The following is an 18421-nucleotide window of genomic DNA, read 5'->3' on the forward strand; positions in this document are numbered from 1 at the left end:
AAGTTCCAGATCCCTCAACCCCAAGTGAGTCTTCACAGCCCAAGCACCAGACACTGATTCTAGCTTCTAACTTTCAAGCCACCCCACCTGATGCCAAATGGATTAGAAATAGGCAGTCTAGACCAAGGCTCCCCTTATTCCTGAGAAGAGAAAATGTTATTGCTTTAAGTTACTAAGTTTAGGGGGCATTTTGTTATGCAATAAGACACTTCTGGAATTGGATTTCTGGGTCCTGCTCTTTTATACTTCGATGTTGAAATAATCTGACCCTTTCCCCAGTTCCAGATAGATACATAGTTTTATTTAATTTTTGGATTTATTCTAGTTTAAAGGTAAGGGAATAGCTTTATTTAATATTTGGGAGCAACTGCCTATAATCAGTCCCCTTAGATCCTCACTATAGAATGTGATAAATGTATTTCTTTATGTAATGTTTCAGCAGTAAAAGTGAAGCTAGTAAAAGATGATAAATGTAGCCTGAAAAATGGACTTAACAGATTCACCAATTTGTAGAAATGTATAACCCAGGACCCAGTTTTATTTCATATAATATTCAAAACACAGAATATGGAACTTTGGTATGCTCTTCAGACATGCTGCAATCAATAATATGTGAACGACTGTATTTTCTCAGTAGGAGACTGTGAAGCTCTAACCTAAAGAAAAAGCTACACAGGAAAAAAGTTCCATGACTGTATGAAGCACACAATTATCAACACTCTACAAACCTATAATCAGAACATTTGCCTTTTTCAGCTCTTTGAGCAAAACAATGTTTAAAAACAAACTAAGAGAAAAGAATATTAATAATTCCACTCTCTGGGCAGTTTCAAATATAGCCAATTTTTTTCTCCTTTTTTAAAAATGACAACTATTATGTTTGATCAGGCCAAGAACTTAGTAAATGTCAGCTTAACTAATTAAGTTTTTATCCCACACACTGAAAATATTTCTTTACTTCCTCAAATGAAAAATAGTTATACATCCATTTTAAAATATAATGATTATTGAAAAACAACATAATGACACAAGGAAGCTGTAACTGAAATGTAATTACTGACCTGTAACATTCTCATGAGATGAGATGAATATAGGTTCAATAAACTTAAATTTTAAAAAGTGTTTATATTCTCAGAGCTCCTTAGTGGCAGAAGCTAAATTAAATACAAATATTAATTTTCTCAACCCAGAAAAACAGTATCATAACTCCCATTTCATATCCCATTCAAATATTGCACATGATGCCCTAAAACGCAGTCCACCCACACAAAATAGCAAGAATTAATCTACAAAATGACTTATATTAGAAACATGCAATAGTGAAAATGTCAAATTGATTTGGAATTTAAGATCTTAGTGAATCTGAACATGTCAATGCACACTTAACTTAGGCTTTGTCTAATAATCACATAATACCATTTTCATTTTCTCTTATATATAAGTTTGAAGTGACAGAACTAATACTGAGATTCAAAGAAGCTTGTAGCTGATATGGTGGTTTTTATTTCTGAGGTCTCCACAGATTGGGTCTCTTTTCTCTTACCATTTTTTCTCTCTTTTCTTTCTTACTCTTCTTCATCAATTATTAGTATGTTTTTTGTACCTTCTTTTTGCCTTTTTGGGGGCTTGAAGGCTGTGAGCTATACCTATTCTCAAGGAAATAGAAATATACAGATATAGACATTGAGTAAATAGGTATATTAATAAAAAATATAAGAGGATATCAGAGGAAAGAAATCAACAGAAGTAGAATCAAAGAATATTGAGTGGAGGATAGAGACATTAGTTTAGGCCTTATAGCCTAAGTAAAATAAGATAGTAGAAAAGGGGAAGAAAAGTTTAGACTCAGTTGGAGTCTGAAGCAGTAAGGAGACAATTACAGAGTCAATACTTAGAAAGTAATTAAGCTCCAAGTAAGGAAATTTCATGAAAGAAATGAGACTTGAGTGAGTTTTTGAATAAGGGACATGCAGTTAATTAGCAAAGAGTAAGATATTTTCAAATTTTACTGAATGTCCATTAAAAATATTTGTCACATTGAAATTGAATTGGGCTAAGGCAAGAAGATATTGTAAGCATAAAAATATGAGACAGTAGGGTGGAAGGACTGAGAAACTGAATCAGATGATAAGGGTGGGAAAAAATACAGGAAATTTGACAGCCAGGCCAAGATGTCTGTAGTTGAGGTAACTGATAATGAGACGTAACTGGTATTTACATGTCTCATTGTGATTTCTTTGTGATAGATATTTCTTAATCTCAAAGCCAGAAAAATGACACTGAAAAAAAAAATAGTGATTCCCCAAATAAAGCTTCTCCCTAGAACCACCTAACACAATTAAATTGTGTTGAGGCTTATGTGAAGTGTCAGAAAGTTGGGAGTCAGATCCTACAAGACATGATCCAAGTATATTCATTAGAAATGTCATTTCCCTTACCATAAAGAACAGAGAGAGTTATTACCTGGGAATTACAAGATGCCATCCCAATGGGAAATTTTTTTTAAGAGTTATGTTATTCAATAGTTAAGTGCTAATGTGCTCAGAGATGATATTTAAAATAGAATCTTTGTACAATATGTCAGCTTCTTGGCTATGCAAGAGCAGGAATCTTCCAAAGAAGTTACTCAAATTGTTTTAATCAGCAATATCCTAAGCTTGCCACCCTTTAAAATATCAACTGTTCTTCATTCCCCAAAGCAGATATATTGCCTAACTATTATGTAATAGGTGGATGATTTCTCAATCTGAAATAGCACTGTTCTAGTTTGTAGGTGAAACAAAGCTTTGGAAGGCTATTTTAGTTTTGTCAGAAGAGCTCAGGTAGCAATTGGCTGACATCTATTGGAACAGTCACAAAACTATTCATTCTCCAATGGCCTAAGTGCCAATTTGCTGTTTCAGCAATAACTCTCTTCCAATTATATTGCTTAGCAAGATTTATTTTCTTCTATCACAGCCTCATCTCTCTAAACATTATGATGAGCAATGGATTTGTATTGGTTGGCCTATAATCAATACATTAACCTATGTTGCATTGCTCAAAGTGGCCAGGTAAATCTTAGAAAAGCATGTTAATGCAGGAGATAAGCTTACCCTGGTAGATAAATTTACTTCATTTGAAAACTGCTAAGACTTTTAGTCTCATCTTGAAAGTTTACCATCTTTAAAGCATGAACATTCCAGAAGGGCTTGTTCAACACTGTCTGGGGCAATAAACAGTGTTACTAAAGGAATATAATTTAATCATGTGTAAGCATTTAAGCATGTATATTATAGTTCACAAATGAATGGCTAATGAGCTACATTCAGCCCCCAAATATATAATGGCTCACCTATTAATTTTTAATTAAACAAGTCCCTCCAATCTTCAAATAGGAAAATTTCACTCAAGGATCTTGATTTCAAGGACCCCCAGAAAAATCGGAAGATCTGGTGACACAGTCTGCATTCCCGCAGAGCAATAATTAGCTGGAGCTCAGTCGGGCTCTCCTCCTTACAGACCCTTCTGAGCACTCATGTTTTCCCCATATCCTCTCTCTTCCCAATTCCCCATTAAATTTATAGTAGACATTCTTCAGCTAGGTGTTTAACTATATTATATGTTTAACATTGATTATGTAGGCTTTAAAGAGCTTTGCAAGAAAAGCATACATCTTTTAGATGGGAAATAAATTATCATTTTTGGAGAAGGAGCAGTGTGTTACTCTATGTGCCTGGGATGTAGGTGATAGTCACTGAATACACTGGGTTTCTCCTGAAGATTCTACTCTTGAGGGAAAGGATGGAGGAGTTTGACCAATTTTTGTTAAACCCTTTTAATGAATTCTTGAACCAAAAGGATAGACTCTTGTCAGCCAGAATCCTACTATGTTAACCAGTGCCCATAGAATATACAAGGAAACAGATACAAATCCAAGCTAGACCAACAAGATTCTCTCTCCCAGGCATTTAGACATGGATCTTTAAAACTCCTGATTGTTTGCATGTGAAAAGAACTATAAATTCAGCTTTCATGAGGCAGTAATATTTCACAGTTTAGATCAAATAGTAAGAAAGACAGTCTTCAGAGTTATAAGAAAGGCAACAAAAATAGTAGATTCTTGGAGGAAAATAGAATTGATAAATGATATTCTGAAGATTTCTCTGTTACTACCCACCCCTTGGATTCCAGGAAATAACCATTCTTAAAATAAAAGTCCTCCTTTTGCTTACCTAGCTTAATCTTCATTACTTGAAACCAATACCATCTAGATAGTAACAATGGAAAAAGGGGGAAATTTGTTACACTGAGGCCCTAACAGACAGGATAATTTCAACATTCTTCCCCATATATCGAACTTAAAGTGCAATAAGAATAAGACAAATTCATCTACTTTAGTTTAATTCTGTTTGTCCAAAATCCCTTTGGCTTTTGAAAATCACACCACATTCTGCACTATACATATTTCCAGTTTTAAGCATGCAGAGTTGTAAATCATTATAGTTTTATTATTGCTGTGTTATTCTGTTTTACTGTTTGTTTTTCCTAGTTTGAATACTATCTTTTCTAAATTTAAATATAGAAAGTTGAGCCATAAATTAATACTTATTTTATTAGAATTCCAGTAATAGATGAAATGACATTGAACGTTTCCAAGGTGGTTTCTAAAACCTCCTTCCAAGGAAGTACTTTGAAACAGTATCTTCATAAATTTAAAAAAAAAAAAAAAGATTTTCTCATTAATGAATTATTTTGCATATGACATCTATGCAGTCCTGGTATGGGAACCATAAAGATTATTGAGATATAAATAATGCAGTAAGCAGAAATGATATTCAACTCTAGTGACTATTTAAACCAACCTTCAAATGTTTTAGTATAATGTATCAGGTGGGACCATTCCTTAAAATCCATGGTGACTTTTTGTTCATCAACCTCAGATAAATCTTACCCTTTAGCAACTCATTGTATAAGTGAAAGGGGAGGGGAGTAATTTAATTGATTTAACAATAAATCAACATGTGTAGAAAACACAAAAGGTAAATAAATAGTTTGCAAAATCATATTTTTTCACAATGTTTTAATGAAAAATGGTTTCTTATATCAGGCCAGGATTCACCATACCTAGAGGCAGGTATAGTCAGGATATTCCCTTTACCACATGTGTCTAGGTCATATTAAAGTGAGAAGGAACAGTTGAGTTATTTTCCTTTTTATACCGGACCACTAATATTTACAACATTTTTTTAAGTGATAGTAAAATGTATTGTCTTTATATATGTAATAAAGCCTTATATTGAACACAAAGAAATACATGATTTTGTTCACAGAAAATCCATTTCTCATGCCTTTGATAAAAAAAAAAAAGGTTAAAGGAATACTCAAAGTATATTGGTTTTAAGGTTGTCAAATTTTGATTTTCCCCCAGGTTTATTGAAGTATAGTTGACAATTAAAAATTGTGTATATTTAAGATGTTCAACTTGATATATGTATACATTGTGAAACATTCATCACAATCAAGCTAAGTAACTCAATGACCCCAAATAGTTATCATTCTCTTTTTAAAATTTTTGTGGTGATAGGACTTAAGATTTACCCTCTTAGCAAATTTCAAATATACAATACACTATGATTAACTATAGTCACACTGCTTTACACTGATATATAAGACTAGGTTAAAAGAGCAATTCTGGCTGGGGACTCGAAAGAGAGGGGAGGAAAACTTCAGGACAGGCACTGGGAAAACCAACTGGTATAGTTAAGGCACAGAAACTATGAAAGAAAAAGTGGCATGTAATGTTAGCAAATTTTGAATGACAGTTTCATGAAAGATTTAGGAAAGTTATTTAGAGGCTAAAGAGTTCACTCTTGCTCAGTATAAGGTACATTTCTGTGGAAGGATTTGAAGGAGGAAAATGCCTCAAATAAAGCTTTGATCCAAGACTGCCTTGCTGCAGGGCAAAATATGTATGGCTCCGGGGAACATCATGACTTTCAAGGGCCCCAGGCACTTTTTTTCTCATGATCTCTTTGAATTAATAGTTCATTTTTTACTTCTGATTTTAAAAGAAATTAAAACACTTCATGGGGTCCTACAAGCATATGGACCTTAAGTTTTGTGCTTAGTGGGCTTAATAGATAAATTGGCTCTATCTGGCCCACAAGAGACTACACATTTTAGGGGACTGCAGTTAGAAGATAAAGGTATCATACAAATTGGTGACATAGAGATTAATTTAAATAAGTGTGACAAAGGGAAGAGTTAAAAGCTAATGTTCAGGAGGAATTAACAAGACATGGGAATTATTTGGAAATGAAAGTGAAAGATAAAAGTCAAAGAAAATCTCTAGGTTTTTCCAATCACTCCTAGGGTACACTGTGTAATATATGAGGTTTCCCATTGTAGGTGAGCAAAATTTGCCACCCCAAAGTATGTCTCTTTGGCATGAGGATCAATTTAGACTGATTATTTTTAAGAAACAGAAGATTCAGAAAGTTTTCCTTTCTACCTTCCAGTTAGCTACCTAAAGAATTTAGATAAAGGGCCTGTTTCCAGAATAGAGTTATCACTAGAGAGCTGCAAAGAATATGGGCTGGGTGTGGTGGGGAAAACTCTAGGCAGGGCCTGGAAATCTGAATCCACACTGTGTCTCATGGTCTCTGCATAGCCCAGCAAATATTAATTTGCTTCTCCACCTTTATGTGAATAGCTTTCCTCTCCTTTAAAGTCCCAAACAGCTACCCCCAACATCTTTTGTTTTTAGCATAAGATCATATTTAAGTTGAGGGCTTTTGGTCATTTTTGGTTAGGAAGTTACTTGGTTTTCCTAAGTCTCTCCCATGTATACATGTTATTAAATTTTGTTTGATTTTCTTCTATTAATCTGTCTCATGTCATTAGACCAGCCAGAAGAAATTAGGACAGAAGAAAATTTCTTCCTCCCTGACACAGGGTTTTTTTGTTTGTTTGTTTGTTTTCATTTATATACCATCAACTGATGAAAAACAAGATCTCAGTAGAAGTTGGTTGAATAAAATTAAATTGTAGGTCTATGCATTTATGTCTTTGAAATCATATGTGTGTTAGCATGAATACACAAATCCTTCTTCAAAGTAGACAACATATAAATAATGAATAATTGTCTATAAAAATGTAATAGGAGAGTATCTAGCCTTACCAGCCAATGAGTTTGGATAAAATCAGAATAACTACTCTTGAGGCCGCCTGAATTTCCCATCAACATTTTGCCTCAGTGTTCTGAAAGTCCTTTTAATTGTCTCTCAAGAGCTCACGTCTCTCTTGTTCCTCTCCTCCATCCACTCCAGTTGATATTCACTAGTAGTAAAGCATGCTGGTTGCCTGTTCCCACTGTGGTAACACTGATGTCCCTCAAGATGTCCTTGTACATGCAAACTGTAAAGGGCACATTGTTTTGAACTTTGGTGGAGACATTTTTATTACCACAATGTTGGAGGTATAATTTGCATATAGTGGGCAGGTGTCAGGAATGTTAGATACCCTACTATGCAAGGGACAAACATAATAATGAATAATTGTCTTGTATACTGTATGTATTTTAAATGTTCCTATGGGCAGTCATGTAAGTGAAATACCTAGTATGATTACCTGAATCTAGTACCTAAGTCTGTGTTAAATAGGAATACAAACAATTATATTCACAGTGATCCTATACATAAGTTTAAGAATTGGAATATTTTATTATGTGACCTAGTATAGTAGTAACTGAGTATTACATACTTAAATGTGTGTTAATGTATTATAAAGTATATTTCTTCTACTTCTTTTATGTTACAATTAAGAAGTTATATTGATTTTCAAAGGTAGATTTTATTTAAGGATATCAAACATAATTTTCCTAAGTATTTGTGATATAAAGGAGATGTTGCTTTTATAGAGTTGAGAATCTCTGCCCTAGAGAGATATCACAAAATACACTAATGTGTATTGAAGCAGTACTATGTTCTGCAGATAATGGAAAATAATTTTCTCCTCTTCCTTTTGTGGCCAAGAAAAAGTTTTTATCCACAGAAATCCTCCTTTGGCTGTGACTTGCACCCTCTTTCTTGTGGGTCAAATGGGACCATGTGATCAATATGTGAAAAAAAGATACAATTCTGAAATTTTTATCCAATTTTCTCACAATATTTTGGTCCAAATTTGACTTATATTTATCTTTAAATGGAAAATAGGTATTCTCTTAAAAATCATCTCACTTTGATATGAAATGGTCAGGTATATTTAAATTTCAACTTGGCTCAAGTCTCACGTGTAGAATTCCTATTTGATGATTTAAATCTCTGATTTTCTATCTGGTCAGAAAAGTAGCTATAAGTTACGTACTTCACATTTAGGAGGTTAAAAGCCTTCAGGAGTAAAGAAAAAAAAAATATATATATATATTAGGAAAGTAAGATGAGTTTAAAAACCTCTTGAGTTTCATTTACTAAGGGCCTCCTGAAAGAAATAAAAATCTATTGACCAGTAATAGAAAATTGGTAATGCAATTAGTCTTTAGTGTTAAGGGATGTATGTATAGCCCTCCAAACATAATCCTCCTCTGTGCAATTTTTTTTTTCCTAGAAATTTATTTTTTTATTTTTTTGTGTGTGGTACTCGAGCTTCTCACTGTTGTAGCCTCTCCCATTGCGGAGCACAGGCTCTGGACTAGCAGGCTCAGTGGCCATGGCTCACGGGCTTAGCTGCTCTGCAGCATGTGGGATCTTCCTGGACCGGGGCACAAACACATGTCCCCTGCATCGGCAGGTGGACTCTCAACCACTGCGTCACCAGAGAAGCCCTTTTCCTAGATATTTTGAGGCAGATAAGTTCTTTTATATTTTATAGACAGAAATGATAGGGGTACCCTAAATGAAACCTAGGTTGGTTACATGGGAAAATAAATGGTGAATGGATATTGTGCCAGTATCCAAGAGCAGTAGGAAGGAAAAACCTATTTAGACCTTTATTCTAGTTTTTTTTTCACTTAAGTGAGATGCCCCTGTGCTGTTAGAATATTGCTGGTTAACCCCAAGAATACATGTCATTTTAATGATCCTACTACCAAATAAGCCGAATTCCATTTTTTCCTGTGCTTCCAGACACAAGAAGGAGAGGGTATGTCTGTTACACACACACACACACACACACACACACACACACACAAACATACACTTTTCACATTTAAAATGTAAGTCTATCCTCTTAATAGATATTACAGAGAAAATTGCTTCAAGCTATTATTTTCCATAAGGAGTGTGGATATCTATATCTTCTATCTATCTATTTATCTATCTATCTCTAATTGAGTGTACAAATAGACTAGTTTAAGAGTCTCAAATGACTCCCAAGCAGGCCAACAGATTTTCAAGTTCTTGAAGGTGTAACAGAAATTTACAAATGAAGGGCTTGTCAGGCATGTATATGTGTATGTGTGTGTGTGTGTATATATATATATATATATAGAGAGAGAGAGAGAGAGAGAGAGAGAGACAGACAGACAGACAGACAGAGAGACAGAGAGAGAGACAGAGACAGAGACAGAGACAGAGAGAGAGAGAAATGGGGCAATATATATATATATATATACTTTCAGCCCTCCATATCCACAGGTTCCACATCCATGGATTTAACCAACTGCAGGTCAAAAATATTTGGACAAAAAACAATTCTAGAAAGTTTCAAGTAGCAAAACATGAATTAGCTGCATGCTGGCAAATATTTGCATAATACTTACATTGTATTTACAACTATTTAGGTGGCATTTATATTGTATTAAGTATCATAAGTAATCTAGAGATGATTTAAAGTATAAGGATGATGTGCATAGGTTATATGTAAACACTGTGGCATTTTATATAAGGGACTTGAGTGTCCACAGAGTTTGGTATCCAAGGGGGACTGAAGCACAAGTGTATATTAGAATAAATAAATACTTAAATATTAAAAGGGGATATCATTACAGAAGGGGAAGTGTGGCTAGCCTTCTGTGCACGATTAATCTTGTGGCTATAAATAGGAAGTTCAGAGAGAGATGGAGAGCAAGGAGGAGAACATTGTGGTGGCTATTCAGAGGAACAGGAAGGAGTAGAGGGAACCAAAGGGAGAGAGCTCTCTGAGGTTCAGAGGATTTTTCCAATTTGGAAATCCTTTGAGATAAATGTTATTCAGTTTATCTGAGGGAAGCAATAGGGTTCATTATTACATTTGGAGGCCTCAAAATACCAATCAAATGTGCTTATTGTTTTTGTTATCTCGATCTATAGCATATTTTTTGTTCCACTTGAGTGTGCAAATAGACTAATTTAAGAGTCTCAAATGAGCCCCAAGCAGACCAACAGATTTTCAAGTTGAGGGTGCAACAGAAATTTACAAGAGGAGGGCTTGTAAGTCTCAAACTAAGTCAGAGTTCTGTATGACAGCTGCCTGTTGACAGTGCACTTAGAAACCAGACTCCCCATAAATACTGAGTACTCACCAAGATAAACTACTCCCTTCTCAGATGAAAGATTTCTTTCCCAAGTGAAATATCTCTTTCCCAGATAAAGCCAGTAATAAAGGACACTCAAATAAAGTCTCAGAACTTTGAGGAAAGTGGGGAGTTGAGGACCAAAAGGACTTACCCCCATGACCCAAGGCTGCAGAGGAGGCAAAGGAGTACAGGGGACTCCTATATGTGCCTTACATTTGCAGCAGTGCTGAAGTAGAAGTGACTCACTTTGGATCCCACTTTTTTAAAATTTATTTATTTATTTATTTTTGGCTGTGTTGGGTCTTCATTGCTGTGCATGGGCTTCCTCTAGCTAAGGCAAGCAGGGGCTACTCTACATTGTGGTGCATGGGCTTCTCATTGTTGTGGCTTCTCTTGTTGCAGAACACAGGATCTAGAGCACAGACTCAGTAGTTATGGCGCACGGACTTAGTTGCTCTGTGGTGTGTGAGATATTCTCAGGCAGGTATCTAACCTGTGTCCCCTGTATTGGCAGGCAGATTCTTAATGACTGCTCCACGAGGGAAGCCCTGAATCCCACTTCTGACACCACATAATGTCAAAGAATAATTAGTATCAAGGCTACAGAAAACAAAGATTTTTATTTGGGGTCTTAAGAATTTCAATTCTGGAGACACAGGTTTGGGTAGAATGAAACATGCTCCAAGGAAGAGAAAGAGAGAGGGGTTTATAAAGACAAAAAAAATAAAAATAAATAAGGTTGTTAATGTTGCCCAGTGAAAACTGTAATTAACTTTGATGAAAGTCAGAAAATATCTGTCCTTAAGGAATCTCAGTTTGTTTTAGGGTAGGTGTCTGATAAGTAGATAAGTTTTCATGAGTTATTTCAGGGAAAGGGGCCAATAAGTATTCTGCATTTCTGGCAGATGTTCTGGATGTCTTTGTTAGGAAAAAATGTGGTCAAAATATCAGATTCCAACCAGGATGAGATATGTATAAGTCACATTTCCTCAATGGCCTCTCAGCTTCATTTTGGAGAATTTTCTTAGCTCTCCATTTTGGTTTTTTTTTCATACAAGAAAGAAATAAAACTGCTGTTATTCACAGATGACTTAATTGTCTATGTAGAAAACTAACAAATTTATAATTTAAAAAAATCTCTTAGAATTAATATGCAAGTATAACAAAATCAAAGGACACAAATTTGATATACAAAAATTGCTTGATTACTTTCTTATATACTAGAAATGAACAATGAAATTTGAAGTTTAAAAAATATAGTAGTAAGAAAGTTGAATACTTAGGTATAAATCTAACAAAATAATGTGAACAAACCTGAAAAGTGTTTAGTTAGACTGACAGAATAAAAAGTGAGTTACCACTTGCAGGAGTAAACGCATGAGCAGAAACTGCCTCAGGACCCAGTGCAGGGGTAGAATAATATAAAGTGTAATTGACAAATTACTGGAGGCTCAGTGTGGAGAAGTCTGAGAATTAAAATTAAAAAAAAAAAAAAAACTCCAGAAGAATTAGGTCATAGGTGTAACCTCACAGTATTGTGAGATTTACCTCCAGGAGCTTGACCAGGTGCAACAGTAAATAGAGAAAAATCCCCTTGTGCTTCCAGGATGGAGAGGGGAAAACTAACAATTTTAAAATCCACCAGAGCACTGATCTTCTTAACAAGGCCTGACCTCAAGTGAAACTAGTTAACCATACTATCATTGTAGCTATATTAACCAGTTGGAGTATCATCAGAGCCTAACTGACATAAGGGAAGAGAAATGACTCCAGCTGAATCTAGTCTTTCATATGGGAGAAGAAAAATACCAAACTAAAGCCCACTCTATCAATTCTGTCGCATATCGGGGGGAGAAATAATTGAGAAACACTAGTGTAGATCAAGTCCAGAGACACAGGCTAACCAGAAGACTAAGACCCAAAGATAGAACTGTAGAACAATTCTCCTCTCCCTACTACTCACAAGATTACTAAAGACCTACTACAGCAGTTCCTTTCAGCCAGTACATCATGTCTGACTATCAACAAAATTTACCAGGCATACCAAAAGGCAAAACAACAACAACAAAAATTTGAAGAGACAGAGAAAGCATCAGAACCAGACATGGAAGGGTTGTTAGAATTATCAAATCAGGAATTTAAAATGATTATGATTAATATGCTAAAGGATCAAATGGATAAAGTAGATATATGCAGAAACAGATGGAAAACAAGCAGAGAGATGGAAATCCCAAGAAGGAACCAAATATAAATGCTAGAAATCAAAAACACTAACAGAAATGAAGAATACTCTTCATGGAAGACAGCTTCTTCAATAAGTGGTGCTGGGAAACTGGACAACTACATGTAAAAGAATGAAATTAGAACACTCCCTAACACCATATACAAAAATAAACTCAAAATGGATTAAAGACCTAAATGTAAGTCCAGACACAATAAAACCCTTAGAGGAAAACATAGGCAGAACACTCTGACATAAATCACAGCAAGATCCTTTTTGGCCCACTTCTTAGAGAAATGGAAATAAAAACAAAAATAAACAAATGGGACCCAATGAAACTTAAAAGCTTTTGCACAGCAAAGGAAACCATAAACAACATGAAAACACCCTCAGAATGGGAGAAACTATTTGCAAATGAATCAACTGACAAAGGATTAACCTCCAAAATATACAAGCAGCTCATGCAGCTCAATATCAAAAAAAAAACAAACAAACAACCCAATCCAAAAATGGTCAGAAGACCTAAATAGACATTTCTCCAAAGAAGATATACAGATTGCCAACAAACACATGAAAGGATGCTCAACATCACCAATCATTAGAGAAATGCAAATCAAAACTACAATGAGGTATCACCTTACACCACTCAGAATGGCCATCATCAAGAAATCTACAAACAATAAATGCTGGAGAGGGTGTGGAGAAAAGGAAACGCTTGCACTGTTGGTGGGAATGTAAATTGATACAGCCACTAAGGAGAACTGTATGGAGGTTCCCTAAAAAACTAAAAATAGAACTACCATACTAGCCAGCAATCCTACTACTGGGTATATACCCTGAGAAAACCATAATTCAAAAAAGTCAGGTACCACAATGTTCACTGCAGCTATATTTACAATAGCCAGGACATGGAAGCAACCTAATTGTCTATTGACAGATGAATGGATAAAGAAGATGTGGCACATATATACAATGGAATATTTCTCAGCCATAAAAAGAAATGAAATTGAGTTATTTGTAGTGAGGTGGATGGACCTTTAATACAGAGTGAAGTGGATGGTCTGTCATACAGAGTGAAGTAAGTCAGAAAGAGAAAAACAAATACTGTATGCTAACACATATACATAGAATCTAAAAAAAAAAAAAAGTTTCTTATGAACCTAGGGTCAGGACAGGAATAAAGACACAGATGTAGAGAATGGATTTGAGGACACGGAGAGGGGGAAGGGTAAGGTGGGACAAAGTAAGAGAGTGGCATTGACATATATACACTGCCAAATGTAAAATAGCTAGTGGGAAGAAGCCACATAGCACAGGGAGATCAGCTTGGTGCTTTTTGTCCACCTAGAGGGCTGGGACAGGGAGGATGGGAGGGAGATGCAAGAGGGAGGAGAAATGGGGATATATGTATACATATAGCTGATTCACTTTGTTATACAGCAGCAACTAACACAACATTATAAAGCAATTTTACTCCAATAAAGATGTTGAAAAAAAAAGAATATCCTTCATGGACTTATTAGCAGACTGGACAGAGCTGAGGAAAGGCTCTGAGCTTGAGGAAATTTCAGTAGAAATCTTCAAAACTGAAAAGAAAAGAGAGAAAAAAAGGTGGGAAATAAAAAAGAAATCAGATATAATATCCAAGGACTGTCAGACAACTACAAAAGTTGTAATATATACAATATAATGAGAATACTAGAAGGAGAATAAAAAGAGAAAAGAACAGAAGAAACATTTGAAACAATAATTAGTAAGAATTTTCCCCAAATTAATTTTAGACACCAAATAACAGATCCTGGAAGCTCAGAGACTACCAAGCAATATAAGCCCATAAAAGGTACACCTGAGCATATCATTTTCAAACTATAGAAAATCAGAGAAAAAAATTCCTGAAAGAAACCAGAGGAATAAAACCCAAAATTAAAAATTGCATCTGACTTCTCAGAAATAATGCAAGTAAGAACAGAGAGGTTTGAAAAATTCAATTTGTTGAGAGAAAAAAAATGAAAGAAAAAAAAAAGCACCAACCAACCTAGAATTCTGTGCCCTGTGAAGCTATCCTTCAAAATCAAAGGGAGAAATAAAGACTTTCTCTTACAAAAAAAAAAAAAAAAAAAAAACTGAGAGAATCTGTTGCCAATAGACCTGCTTTGCTAGAAATGTTAAAAGAAGTTCTTTAGAGAAAAGAAAAACTATATGGCTCAGAAATCAGATCTACATAAAGAAAAAAAAAAAAAGCATCAGTAGTCATTACATAAAATAATACATGATTAAAACCACACTGAGATACCACTAAATATCTATTAGAATGATTAAAATTAAAAAGAATTGCAAGGACATGGAGCAACTGGAACTCTCATACTGCTAGTAAAGTAAATTGGTACAACGAGCTTATGAAACATTTTGGCAGTTTCTTGAAAAGTTAAACATTAATTTGTCATAGGCTCTATCCATTCCACTCCTGGTTTTTAGCAAGAAACAAACATTTGTACATAAATACTCATAGCAGCTTTATTTGTAATAGACAAAAATAGAAGTAATCCAAATGTCAACATGAATGAAAAAATAAATTGCCATAAATACATACAATGGGGTGCTCCTCAGAAAAGAAATTTAAAATATTGTAAATTAAAAAGAGATTCATACAATAACATGTAAGAATCTCAAAATAACTATGGTGAATGAAATAATTCAGAAGCAAAACAGAAAAAAAGAATGTTCTGTATAATTCCATATTTCTAAAATTCCATAAAATCTGCACAAATCTATAGTGATTGAAAACAGATCTGTGGTTGTCTGTGTATGGAGTAGAGCAAGAAGATATGGATGGAAGAGCCATCAAGGGCCATGAGAAAACTTTTGAGTGTGATAAGTGTGCTTGTTATTTTGATTTTTGTAATTATTTCCTGGGCATATGTCAAATGTATCAAATTACATTTAAAAATATACCTGGAGAAACCCATAATTCCAAAAGATATATGCACCCCAATTTTCATTGCAACACTATTTACAATAACCAGGACATGGAAGCAACCTAAATGTCCACCAACAGAGGAATGGATAAAGAAGATGTGGTATATATATACAATGGAATATTACTCAGCCATAAAAAGGAACAAAATTGTGCCATTTGTAGAGACAGGGATGAACCTAGAGACTGTCATACAGAGTGAAGTAAGTCAGAAAGAGAAAAGCAAATATCGTATATTAATGCATATATATGGAATCTAGAAAAATAGTACAGATGAACCTATTTGCAAAGCAGAAATAGAAACATAGACGTAGAGAACAAATGTATGGAAAACAAGGGTGGGGGAAGGGTGGTGGAATAAATTGGGAGATTGGGATTGACATATATACACTATTATGTATAAAACAAATAACTAATGAGAACCCACTGTATAGCACAGGGGAAAACAAGAAGTTACAATGTTTGTAGGACATATGTTAAGTTAACCTTAAAAATGCATTCCAGCATATAGTAGGTTCAGACAAATACTGTTTGATTCCCCTTATATGAGATACCTATAATAGTCAAATTCATAGAGTCAGAAAGTACATTGGTAGATGTCAGGGGCCAGGGCGTGGGGCGGTGGGGAGGGGGAATAGGGAATTAGTATTTAATGGGGACAAAGTTTCAGTTTTCGAAGGTGAAAAGTTCAGGAGATGGATGATGGTGAGAACTGCACAACATGTGAATGTAGTCAGTGCCACTGAACTGTACAGTTAAATATGGTTAAAATAGTACGTTTTATATTATGTGACTTTTAGCACAATAAAAAAAAAATCCCCCCCAAAAAATAGCTATACAAAAATGCAGGCAACAGCACTGACATTTTATTATATACTTACAATAAACTAAAAGCAAATTTTGTGAAAAATCTGTATAGTTAATGTATGTCAATTATAACACAGTTAAGAGCTTTAAAACTAAGGCTAACTAAAAGCCATTGGGAACAAAAAGAAACATGACTAATCCAACTGAAATTTGAAGAGGAAGAAAATTAAAAGCACAGTAAATAAAAAGTAAAACAGCATTCAAAATAAGTACAAATGTATTAGTAACCTTAATAAATATAAATGGCTTATAGTCACAAGTTAGAGAACAGACTCTCATTTAGGAAAACAAGGTATGCTAAATTTTGTCATCTAAAATACACCTAAACTATAATGTTAGTGAAAAATTGAAAGTAAAAGATCTGAAAAATAATAGCCTTCAAATATTAACATCAACAACAGCCAAAGTGTAGTGTAGCAGTGATAATAAACGGTAGGATAATGTTCATGGCCAAAAAAAAAAAAAAAAAAAAAAGTAATTTTAGGAACTAAGAGAGTCATTAACAATATAAAACAAAGGTATAACAATTCCACATGTTTTTACACATGACATTATTCTAAATAAATAAAGGTTAAAGTAATCAAGCTAAAAATTTATGATATCATATTTATCAGAATTACTAGCAGATTCCAATGTTTTATTGCAAATCAGATTTGCTGAATTTAGTGTTCAACATCATACAATTTGTAAAATCACCGAAATGATTCTTAACACATAGATGTTAAAGAACCTGATGTCTCCAGATAAGCCATTATCTGAAATCATTCCAAAATTTCAGGAGAGAGGTAAGTACAATGATATGAAGTGGTGATTTTCAGACTTGAACATATACCAGAATCATCTGTAAGGGTTATTAAAACACAAATTAAAACTCACCCACAGAGTTTCTGACTTAGTATATCTGAGCTGAGGCCTGATAATTTGCACTTCTAATAACTTCTGAGGGGATCTCTGGAGGGCAAAAGATTATACTTCAAGAACCAATAAAATAAAGAGATATCAAGTTCATGGTAATATTTAGTGAGGTGCCATTCTCTCCATCTTGCATTACAAGGGCGTAATATGGAAAGAGAAAGTGCTTAGGAAAGACCTATATTATAAAAGTAAAATTTGCTCTTATTGTTAAGAGTCTGTCAATTTCCTTTTATTTCTATCCTCAGTTAATGTTACTCTTGGAGTTATTTGAGGTATAACCCCTCACCCCTCACATCTAATTACATTCCCAATCCTATTGATTATACTTCTTTTTTAAACTTTAATTCATATGGTCTTCTCAATTTTCAACTCACCCACTCAGAATTTCTCAATTAAATAATACAATATCTTCTGACTGATCTCCCACCTCCAGCTTCTCCTGAATCCTATAAAATCCATTTTGTAAGCCCTATGTGATATTTTTGAAGCATGGCTTGGGTTATTTCACTTCTTTCTTCAAAAGTGTTTATTTATTTCTGTGCAGTTGGATATTTCATATGCAATGTAGAGCAACCATGAAAAGACTTAGCATGCCATTAACTCATTTACCTAATAAATATTCATTAGTTTCCTAGTATATGCAGGGCTCTGTGCTGAGTTCTGGTGATAAGATGTTTAAAAAGTTCAAAAATTTCCCCTGCCTCATTAAGATAGAGGCTAGTGGAGAAGACAGACATAGAACAGGTGATCACAAGTGGAGTAGTAACTAACCATAGGTAGGTTTAATTGCCTTCCATTTTATGGCCTAAATTTCCTATAGACACAAAGTTCTTCCTATACCTTTACATATTTCATATGAGTCACATTATATTATATTTTTCTTTCCCTGAAAATGTTTAATTATTTCTTGTCTTTGTTTGTAGTTTTACCACCATCTGGAATGCTTTCCCTCTACTTCCCCCTATTTTAG

This window comes from Orcinus orca, chromosome 19 (assembly GCF_937001465.1).
Source record: "Orcinus orca chromosome 19, mOrcOrc1.1, whole genome shotgun sequence".
NCBI lineage: Eukaryota > Metazoa > Chordata > Mammalia > Artiodactyla > Delphinidae > Orcinus > Orcinus orca.